Consider the following 10,695-nt stretch of genomic DNA (forward strand, 5'->3'; position numbering starts at 1 on the left):
TTCTTTGGAAGATTAGGACCGAGTTATCTCCTCGTTTTTTTATGTTAAACCCCAGAATAACAGCCGAGACTTGAAAAAGGGTCAGGTTTTTGAAAGACAAGAATGTAGTGGGGTATTTTTTCAGTTAAGAGGACCCGAGCTAGACATGACGTTACTGTTCATGCGCGACAAAACACAAACTTTATCAAGGGGCGCGGGCGGGGGGGCAGCTGGAGTCGCCAATAGCGGGGAAATGGGTAATGGGAAAAAACATTTTTAAAAAATAAAGGCACACGGAGGCGGGGACGGCGCTCCGGGGAAGGGGTTTGGCCTATTTGGGGGGGGGCCCCGGATGGGATAGCGGCCTAAGCCCTACCGGGGTCTTCCCTGCCTCTCCCCCAAAAGTTCTCCCCTTCGCTCTGATGTGGGGGGGGGGGGCCTGCAGGAGGCAGTCGATCCATGATTTTTTCTCATCATTTATTTTTTTCTTTCTCTCCCCCTCTCCCTTTTTTTCTGAAATCAATTAAAAAATTTTAAAAATTCCATAATAATAAAAGGGCATTATCCTCTTTAGCCCGCCTTCTTCCGAATGCCATTCCGGAGGTCCTTCCTGACGAAACCGGGGCCGGAGGGAACCCAGTCCCGCATCCGGGGGGGGGGGGGGGGGGGGGGGAAGGAAGGCCTACTCTTGCACGAATTTTCGTGCATCGGGCCTCTAGTAAATAAACAAAATAAAATAAGGAGAATAGACGTCTCGTGGTGCTTCGTGCACAGGGAATAAGGTGACACATTATGTGTGGCAGTTGTGTTCTACGCAGTGGCTGTGAACCCTGAATGATCGAGCCCTGAGCTGTGGCCGGTGGGCAGCACAGGGCTGGGCTCCTGCAGGCAGCGTTGGCACATGCGTATCAGCTGCTCAGTCCACGACCCGACTAGACGTGTGCTTCCGTCCGGAGACACCTATTCGGTGTGTGTTGTTGACGCACTGACACTGAGCTCACAGCCCACGCGCTGTCCCTGGAGCCCGAGGCGAGTTTCCTCCTTGTGCCCGGGGCGCCAGCTTGTACTTCAGCACCGCACGTTACACAGCAAAACCACCAACACAAAGCACCAAGCGAGGCGCTAAATAAACAGCGAAAAGGAAACCTATTTGCAGCGTGAAAGCTGAACCCGGGCCCCGGGGGAGGGAACTCCAATTTTTCGTGGTTCTGCGTGTGTCTGCGAATTTCACAGCCCGGTGGGCGGGGTGGAGTAGTTTGTAAGATTCCCAGCTCGAGGGCGCCCTCTGCCGTCCAGGTAGTGAAGGGCAGCTTATTTCAAGGATAGCTTTTTTTTTTTTTTTTAAATATATTTTATTGATTTCTTACAGAGAGGAAGGAGGAGGGATAGAGTTAGAAACATCGATGAGAGAGAAACATCGATCAGCTGCCTCTTGCACACCTCTTACTGGGGATGTGCCCGCAACCAAGGTACATGCCCTTGACTGGAATCGAACCCAGGACCCTTCAGTCCGCAGGCCGACGCTCTATCCACTGAGCCAAACCGATTAGGGCACAAGGATAGCTTTTAAGTTGGGAAAGTTTGTTTTCTCCAATTTTTTGGTTTTATTTTGTGATATCCTACAGTGTCTCCCTCCCTTTTCTCCTCCCCAGCCAGTCTCCAGAGGAGATCTTTCTCTTCTTTGTGCTCTTTTCTCCTACAGAAGCGACTCTGCCCACTCAGCCACCTCTAGTCCATGCACTTCTAAGTGTTTCCCCCCCCCCCACCCCTTCTCTGACCTCCCAAGACCCCTCTTCAGAAGGGCAGGATTTCTCCTTTTCCGGACTGTCCTAGAGTTTGAATCATACAGTACAGTCATCCCGGGATTGGCTCCAGGACCCCATGTCAACATCTGCCCAACCAATGTGGCTCAGTGGTTGAGCGTCGACCTATGAACCAGGAGGTCAGGACACAGGCCCCAGTTGCTGGCTCGATTCCCAGTAGGTGGCGTGCAGGAGGCAGCCCGCTGATGATGGTTCTCATTGATGTTTCTCTCTCTCTCTCTCTCTCTCTAACAATGAATAAAAAGGTAAGTTGTTGGTAAATGATTCCCTCCACGTCCCGCGTGGTTCAGGGTTCAGGACCTGGAAGCGGAGCCGCACACAAATGAAAGAGAAAAGACACGAGATGATTTGGAAATATTGGGGGACCAGGCGGTTAAGTCCAACTCAGGAGGAAGGACTTCCTCTGGTGCTCAGGCCTCACCAAGCTTTTATTGATCTGGGATGCACCCATAGCATAGCCCTTAGGCAGGCGACCCCCCAGCAACAGGCAGACTAGCCCATCAGCAAGGATTTACATAATAATAAATGGGGAAGTTGCTTCAGCTACCACTGTCTGGACAAACGGAGGTGGTGCCTACCTCCGACCTCTGCTAGGGCTTCAAAGGTACCCAGCCTTCGGGGGTTCTCTGTCTACGCTTATCAGCTAGTGAAGACAATAGGTGGTCTTCCACATCTCCCCCTTCTTTTTTCCTTAAAAATCTTGTATCTGCAGAGGAGGAAGATGGCGACCAGCAGGAAGGTAGGGAGGGAGAGAGTGTGAGAGCGCAAGGAAGTGATAGAGGAGTGTGTGGACGTGTGTGGTGTGTGTGTGTGTATGAGCTAGGGACAGTTAGATTCTGCAGGTCTTCTAAGGGGCTGCTAAACCGGGCAGTCTTAGACGGCGGAGCCCCGCTCCCGGTGCGGACACTCCTGGGCGGCCGGCACAGGCACAGCGACCACGCCATCTTGGGAAACAGAGCTGCTTGAGACTAGGATCCTGGCCTCAGCACCACCCAGTCTGATCTCAGACGCATACCAGGACCCTGCAGCCACTGGGGACAGAGACCTGTGACCACAGCTACAGACCTGCGGACACCAAAAGTTCAGAAATCCCCGCAGCAGATCCGTGAGTAACAGAGCCCACCCCCCTCCCTGCAGGGGCTCGGGCAGCGCCATAGTAACTGATAGACCCACCCCTTGCCCGGGCCTCAGTGCTGCTACAGGAACTTTAGCCCGGAAGTGCGCGAGCACCTCGGAGCTGATCCTGCGCGCACTGCCGGCTTCAGGAGTCCTGGGCTGGGAGCAATCTCGCAAACACCAGGAATTTGTCCGGCATAGCGTGGGCCCAGGGACCCCGATTCTCTGGGCAGAAGGCAGCACCAAGCACCAGTGACTTGACTGTGTTTCTTAGCACCTGCCCCTGAGATCCCTGACTCCCTGTGCATTCATACTAAGAGCCAGTGACTCCAATTCTTGGTGCGAGGGCGCACAGGGAACCTGATTCTCAAGGCGAGGTAGCGCAAAGCAACAGAGACTCTGATACTGGATTCCTGGGGAACTCTGATTCTTGGCTCACGCTAGGGGGCGCTGATTTTCAACACGCTCCAGGGGGTGGGGGTCTCTGTTTCAGCACGGTACAGGCAGGGTACAGCTACGAACACAGAGAATCCCCGGACATCTTTTCATATAAATTAGAGAAAGAGATTTTCACTCTCCCCCCACATTACTTGGGCCTGCATAAAGTGATCAGCACGTTTCAGGCAGATTTGACACTGGTCTTATCATGGCTCCATGCTCAGATCACATCTTGGGTTCTTCAGCCCAGGCCTCCCTGGAAGAACAGTGTTCGCCGGACAGTTACACCTTCTTTGCGGTGCACTGATAGTCTACCAAGCAGCCTGGGGGTAGCAGCCCTCCAGGCTTCCCTAGGGGTGTAATAGCAAACCCTTGGTTTGGTTGGGATAGAGACTCTCCTATGTTCTGCCCATTGATCCTGAGAAAATTATCTGCACAAAGGCACTTCTCTCCATCCTTCTTTTTGAGAGGCTTTATGCTGGGCCCAAGTTGGAAAGGAAGCTAAGATTTTACTTTTATTAGTATTTTTTTTATTTTTTAAAAATATATTTTATTTATTTTTTTATAGAGAGGAAGGGAGAGGAATAGAGAGTTAGAAACATCGATGAGAGAGAAACATCGATCAGCTGCCTCCCGCACACCCCCCACTGGGGATGTGCCCGCAACCAAGGTACATGCCCTTGACCGGAATCGAACCCGGGACCCTCCAGTCCGCAGGCCGACGCTCCATCCACTGAGCCAAACCGGTGCTGGCTTATTAGTATTTTTATTTAAATATATTTTTTTTGATTTCCGAGAGGAAGGGAGAGGGAAAGATAGAAACATCAATGATGGGAGAGAATCATTGACCAGGGGCCTCCCGCACTCCTCCAACTGTGGATGGACCTCCCAACCTGGGTATGGGCCCTTGACCTGAATCAAACCTGGGAATTCTCCAGTCTGCAGGCCACATGCTCTATCCACTGAGCCAAACCAGGGAGGGCAAGATTGTACTTCTAATTTCAGTGTCTTCCTCAGCGAAATGGGATTAAAGTGTGTTGAGAAATTCCAGGGAGGATTATAAAGTGCAAATCAGATTATGCATATTAACAGGGTGAGTCCCTCCTAGCTTTCAGGAATAGGAGGAGATCCCATCAACCAGGCTTCTAAAGATCCTCCTATTACCACCCTTGCGCACAAGTCCCACCTCCAGGGAGGAGCTTTGGTGGGTGAGGTCTTAAAGAGATTCACCCTCCTAGTGGTATATAGAGGCCAGGGTCACATTACTAAGCATTTAGCTGGTAGGAGACTGGCTTCGGAGATTCTTCTTGGAGACACGCTTCAGGGACTCATTCAAAGGAGCAGGCTCCAGAAATCACACATGACTTGCACGTTGCTTGGTTTCTGACGGGCGTCCACAGCTGATCTTCACTTGGGGAGCCTGACGTTAGATACAGGAGAAGGCGACTGGATAACTGGACATCAGCGGGCCACTGGAACTCTTCTTGGCAGCTCCTACTGGCTTCCACAGAGAGGGAGGCCTGAGCAGACCTCAGCTTCTCACTCTTCCTCGCTCCTGGAGGATCACACTGACTGAAGGGAGTCTCTTCTGATCATCTCCTTCCCTGCACCATGGCCTTTGCTGCTTCCCTGGCCCATCTCCAAGCAGAGGCCAGCTGTCCCCTCTGCCTGGATTACCTGAGAGACCCAGTGACCACTGCCTGTGGGCACAACTTCTGTCCCTCCTGCATCCACCAGCGCTGGGAAGGTCTCCGGGGTACCTTTCCCTGTCCCGTCTGCCTCCACCACTGCCCTGACAGGAGCTTGAAGAGGAACACCCAGTTATGTCACATGACTGAGATTGCTCAGCAGATCCCCACCTCAGGGAGCCAGAGGAAAATGCAGGAAGAAATGCCCCTGTGTGGGAAGCACCGCGAGGTTCTGACCCTGTTCTGTGAGAAAAGGCTGGAGCTGCTGTGTCCCCAGTGCAAGGGCTCCTTAGACCCCCAGGATCAGCCCCTGGTCCCCATGGAAGAAGCTGCAGCTAGTCAGAGAGGGATGCTCAAAAGGTACATTGGGGTCCTCACTGAATACCTTAAAAATTCTGTCCAGGTATATGAATACCAAGGTGCAAATATTTTGGCCGTGAAGAGAAAGATGAATAAATGGAGGAATGACCTGGACTATGAATGTAATGATCTCAAGTATTCATTGGAAATAGAGTACAATGAATTTGATAATGATCTACTTGTGGAAGAGAATAATGTTGAAGAAAAACTAATCGAAAACGGAAGGCAAATTTCACATCGTATGTTCAGGCTAAGCAGTCGGTTAAGTGAAATAGAAGAGAAGTGTTTGCAGACGGATGAGGATTTACTCACAGGTATTGAAAGTATCCACAGCAGCTATGAACACAGAGAATCCCCGGCCATCTTTTCATATAAATTAGAGAAAGGGATTTTCACTCTCCCCCCACATTACTTGGGCCTGCGTAAAATGATCCGCACGTTTCAGGCAGATTTGACACTGGATCCGGAAACTGCCCATCCAGACCTCCTTATCTCAAGAAATGGGAAACAGGCGACATACTGGATACCAGATCGCATTCTGAATCCCCAGGCTCTTACTTCTTACCCAGCTGTCCTGAGTTCTGAGGGATTTGATGCTGGCAGGCATTTTTGGGTGGTAACCATAGGAGTCACAGGCGAATGTTCCTTGGGTGTATGTGAAGAATCCTTCCCCATAAATACGCTCATATCACCGTCGCCAAGCAACGGCTGCTGGACTCATACATTTGGCCCTTCCTCTATTCCAAAAGAGATTGGTGTTTTTCTGGACTATGAGTTGGGAGAGGTCTCATTTTATAATTTGAAGACCTGCTCATTGTTGTACGGAATCACTGCCACATTTACAGGAAAACTTATGCCTTATTTCTCCATCGTATCTTCAGAACCTCTTACAACCAGTATCATCAGAGTCTAGGGATGACAAATTTGAAAGAAATTTTGTATGTGCGTAGTTTCTACCCTTGCTGTTGAAAGGAATACTTATAATAAAGAGCCTGATTCCAGCTTAAAAAAAAAATCTTGTATCTGCAGACCAGAAATAAACATATCAGAACAAAAAATGTTTAAGTCCCAATTTCAATGTCCAACAGTTCTGAGTCCAAGTTTCAGTGTCTGACAGTTCCTTATGTGTACATGTCAGCAATGATATCTCAGTTCTGGATGGTGGACAAATGGTGGCAATGCAGGTCCGACCCTCTCTGGTTTGGTCCTGGGCAACCTGCAGCGACGCACAGCTGCTGACTGCTAGCATGGCAAGGCGTCTTCACCATCTCCATCTCTGAACTGTCTCTCCTGTCTTTGTGGCTGGAGCAATCTGGTCAGTTTCTCTCCGGGATCCCTTGTTGCAGGAATCCACGTGGTCTTGGAGTTGTTTTCTGAAAATATACAAACGTATTCTCGACCAAAGGTTAATTTGCCCAAATGATTTTCCTTTGGCTTATTTTGACCCCACGTATGTTTTTCATGGGTGTCTTGCTGTTAGCATTACAAATGAAAAATTTATTATAAGGTAACAATTTTAAAATAATTTAGGCTTAATGTAATATTCTTACAGGAAATATTCTATTATTCCCCTATATTGTATTAAAAATAATATGAAGAACCTTTTGAAGAAATTTCTTTAATGCAGTCTTGAAGACTTTAATTTCTTGTATAGAGACATAACTGCTTTGGATTTATTAAATGCTAAATAATAATTATTATTAGATGAACCATCAATAAAAATTTTTAATTAATATTTCAGGAACAGTTTACTGTACAGTACAATTAAATCTTCTTAGATATTTATTCATCTCAATAGCCAACTTAAATTAATTTGAAATAAAGCTCATTATTTAACTTTGCTTGTCTTTGTTAACAATAAATAACATTGATTGGATTATTGCTATCAGTCCCTTTTAAATATTTTGACATAAGCTATTTAACTTTTGTTTAGGGAGGGACCATATAACCTTTAATTGTCCTTAATAGGTTTTAATAACATAGAAGGCATATTAGTTTAAATAAAGACATAGCTACTAATAAATCAATTTTTTCTTTTATTTGGCAGAAATTCCTTATGCAACCAAGCATATTATATTTTAAAATATTGCACTCGGGAAAAACTGTCAAATATATATCTAATTAAAAAATTTTCAACACTTAAAAACAGTTCTCAACATAATAGGATCTAGTCTTGACCATGGAATCAATTGCTCTTAATTTGTTCATGATATATGTATAACTGTGGTTCTACTGAGAATTTAAGATATCTTTTAAAAATGTCTCTATCTACAAGCCTTTTAAGAAATACGAGCTCTATTGTCGGACCTTATAAAGCCAACTGCTCAAAACAATGGTCTATCATACCGCTGAAATTATATTAAGACCGTGATTGCTAATTTATTAAGCATTAACAATTTCTTCTTAAAAATAGTATTAAATAAACCCGCGAGGCAAGCACACTTTCTGCCCCATCCACATTTCCGTAGTAAAACTCCGCCTTAAAACCCCACCCCTGAAGTCCCATCCTGCCTCAGTGAGCAGACATTCCTTTTGTGATTGGCTAAGTCAGATGGTGGGCCTTTGCTGTTTCAAGATGGCAGCCCCCAGGGGAGCTGCAAGCCATGCGGCCAATATGGCGGCTGCCAAGTCATGCAGCTCAAAGTGGTGGCTGTCTACACTGTTCTTTGACAGAGCAAACCAAAATCCCTAAAAGATAGATGGCCAACATTATATTGCAGACAAACAGAAATCTCATTAGCTATTTATACCTTTTACAATTATCTTAAAGAATATCAATTAAATTTAAACTGATCTTTGTATTTAAAAATTTCAGTTGGGATTACAGAATTTATCCTCTTTTTCAATTAGACCAATAAACAACATATTTTGAATTCCTAATTATTTCAGAGAAAACAAAAATTATTTTCTCAAAAATAAATTTCTACACTTTAGGCATCTAGCTACCACAACTGCACAATTTCTCCCAATTCAATCCGAACCTTAAACTTTTAGCTGGCAAGTCAAATATTTAGTATTTCTCAATCAGATACTTGGACAGCTTAGCCTTACTGAGACACAGACCAACATTGTGACAAAGGGAGAACCTGCTATACCTAGTTAGTACACAGAAGCAGCACTCTTCATGCTAATGAAGTGGTATGAAAAATGTTTTTAAAAAACGAGATCTCATAAGAGGAGTACTCATGACCCTGTGGTCACCCATCAGCCTCCCCAGAGACCTCCCCTCCAGCCTGGCCGGAGCAGAGAGGCTCAGCTCTGCCAGGGGCCTCACCTTGTGAGTCATCAGTAACTTAAAGACATTCGAGAGAAGGCTGGAAACTTGGAGCTGGAAAAGATAATAAAATCCCACACTTCCCCAACTACTTCTCTCCCAGACCCCTGTCCCATCCTCCCCCAACTCCTCATCCCTCCCATCACACACACACACACATACCAGTGAGTGCAAAGAGACTCTAACTCCAGAAGGACTGCACATGCATGAACTCAGCTCCCATCTCGAGTATGAGGAGCCCGAGTTCAAAGGCTCCTTCCAGGAAGAGGCCTGGAGGCCCGGCTCACCCAGTGTGTGTCCACCAGCGCACACACACCACATCTGAATAAGGAGGATCAGCAGTGCCTGGGTGCCAGCTGCTGCTCGTTCTGAGCTCTGACTTGATCCTGCTAGTGTAGCCATGAACTTGAGGAAACGCTCAGTTTTGCTAGAACTGAGTGTAAAATACAAATTGAACTCAAGTCTAAATAAAGGATGTGAACATTATGTATGTCTTCTGGCCACTCAGAGACCGTCATCCCGCCCTTCAAGCTCAGCTGAGCTCGAGATACAGAAGAAGTGGCAGAACAGCTACACCCCAGACAGGCGGGGTGTGACACTATGTATGTCACACCCCAGAAGGCACCCTAGGAACCTGGTCAAGGAGCCACTCTTGAGAGTCAGAGATTCCAGTGGGCCTCCTCACACCTGCGAGATGTGGGCAGGTGTTCTTTATCTGTCTTAGAACTCAAACCCCCTCCAGACTTCTCCCCATTAAAAGATCTCCCTTCACTTTGGGGTTTGTAAAAAATAAATAAATAAATAAATGGGGAAGTTGCTTCAGCTATGAATGTCTGGACTTCAGCTATGAATGTCTGGACAAACAGAGGTGGTGCCTAGCTCCGACCTCTGCTAGGGGGGGGGGGGGGGGGGGTGTGGGGGGGTTCTCTGTCTACGCTTATCAGCTAGTGAAGACAATAGGTGGTCTTCCACAGTAAGTGTTGTCTAGGGTGTGGAAGAAAAGGAACTCCCACATGCTTTTCTTGGGGGAACCACTAGGGGTCAGGCTTGAGCCCATCACTCTTCAAAGCTCTACCTCAGGGGCCATCAGAACCACAGGCTGGGCATAGTGGCTACAGAACTTGGGAATCAGAACACATGGGATTGGAATCCCCACCAGATGGAGAGAGAGAGAGACATCGATGTGAGAGAGAAATATTGATCAGTTGCTTCCTGTTCATTTCTGAACCAGGGATTGAAGGATTGAATCACAGCCTAGGTATGCGTCCTGACTGGGAATCAAACCCTCTACCTTTCAGTATGCGGGATGATGCTCCAACCAGCTGAGCCGGCCGGCCAGGGCAGGAATAACATTCTTAACATGAAAATAAACTATGATACCCTAGCTGGTTTGGCTCAGTGGATAGAGCGTCAGCCTGCGGACTGAAGGGTCCTGGGTTTGATTTCGGTCAAGGGCACATGCCCGGGTGATGGGCTCGATCCCCATTAGGGGGCCAGCTGATCAATGATTCTCTCTCATCATTGATGTTTCTATCTATCTCTCCCTCTCCTTTCCTCTCTGAATCAATAATTTTTTTTAAATCAATTATGCTGCTGTTTTTTGGGGGGGCAGACGTGAGAATCAAACTCAGATGAATAGGACTTGAGGGTTCACAGTATTTCCCATCAAACTAAACAGCCTCCCCCCTGCCCCCCAATACATATATATTTTTTCGTGCAGTGTTCCACACACGCGAGAAACACGAGGACATGCAGGCATGCTAAAAACATGCCACTGGGCCCCACACAAGGCAAAACCTTGCCTTTTGCAAAGTACCAGAGAGGTTCACTGGACAATTTTAGTGTTGCCGTCAGCAAGGCCTAACCTGGCTCTCACATCTTCAGAACCAGAAATGCTAGTTTCTCACGCAAACCTAAGTCCTTTTTTCTGAGTGTCACGGGAACGGTTCCTGTGACTGGCCCTGGGAAAGACGTAGAAAGCCATCCCACCTCCTGCCTGCCGCCCAGCGCCAGCAGT

Source organism: Myotis lucifugus, unplaced genomic scaffold (genome assembly GCF_000147115.1).
Source record: "Myotis lucifugus unplaced genomic scaffold, Myoluc2.0 scaffold_888, whole genome shotgun sequence".
NCBI lineage: Eukaryota > Metazoa > Chordata > Mammalia > Chiroptera > Vespertilionidae > Myotis > Myotis lucifugus.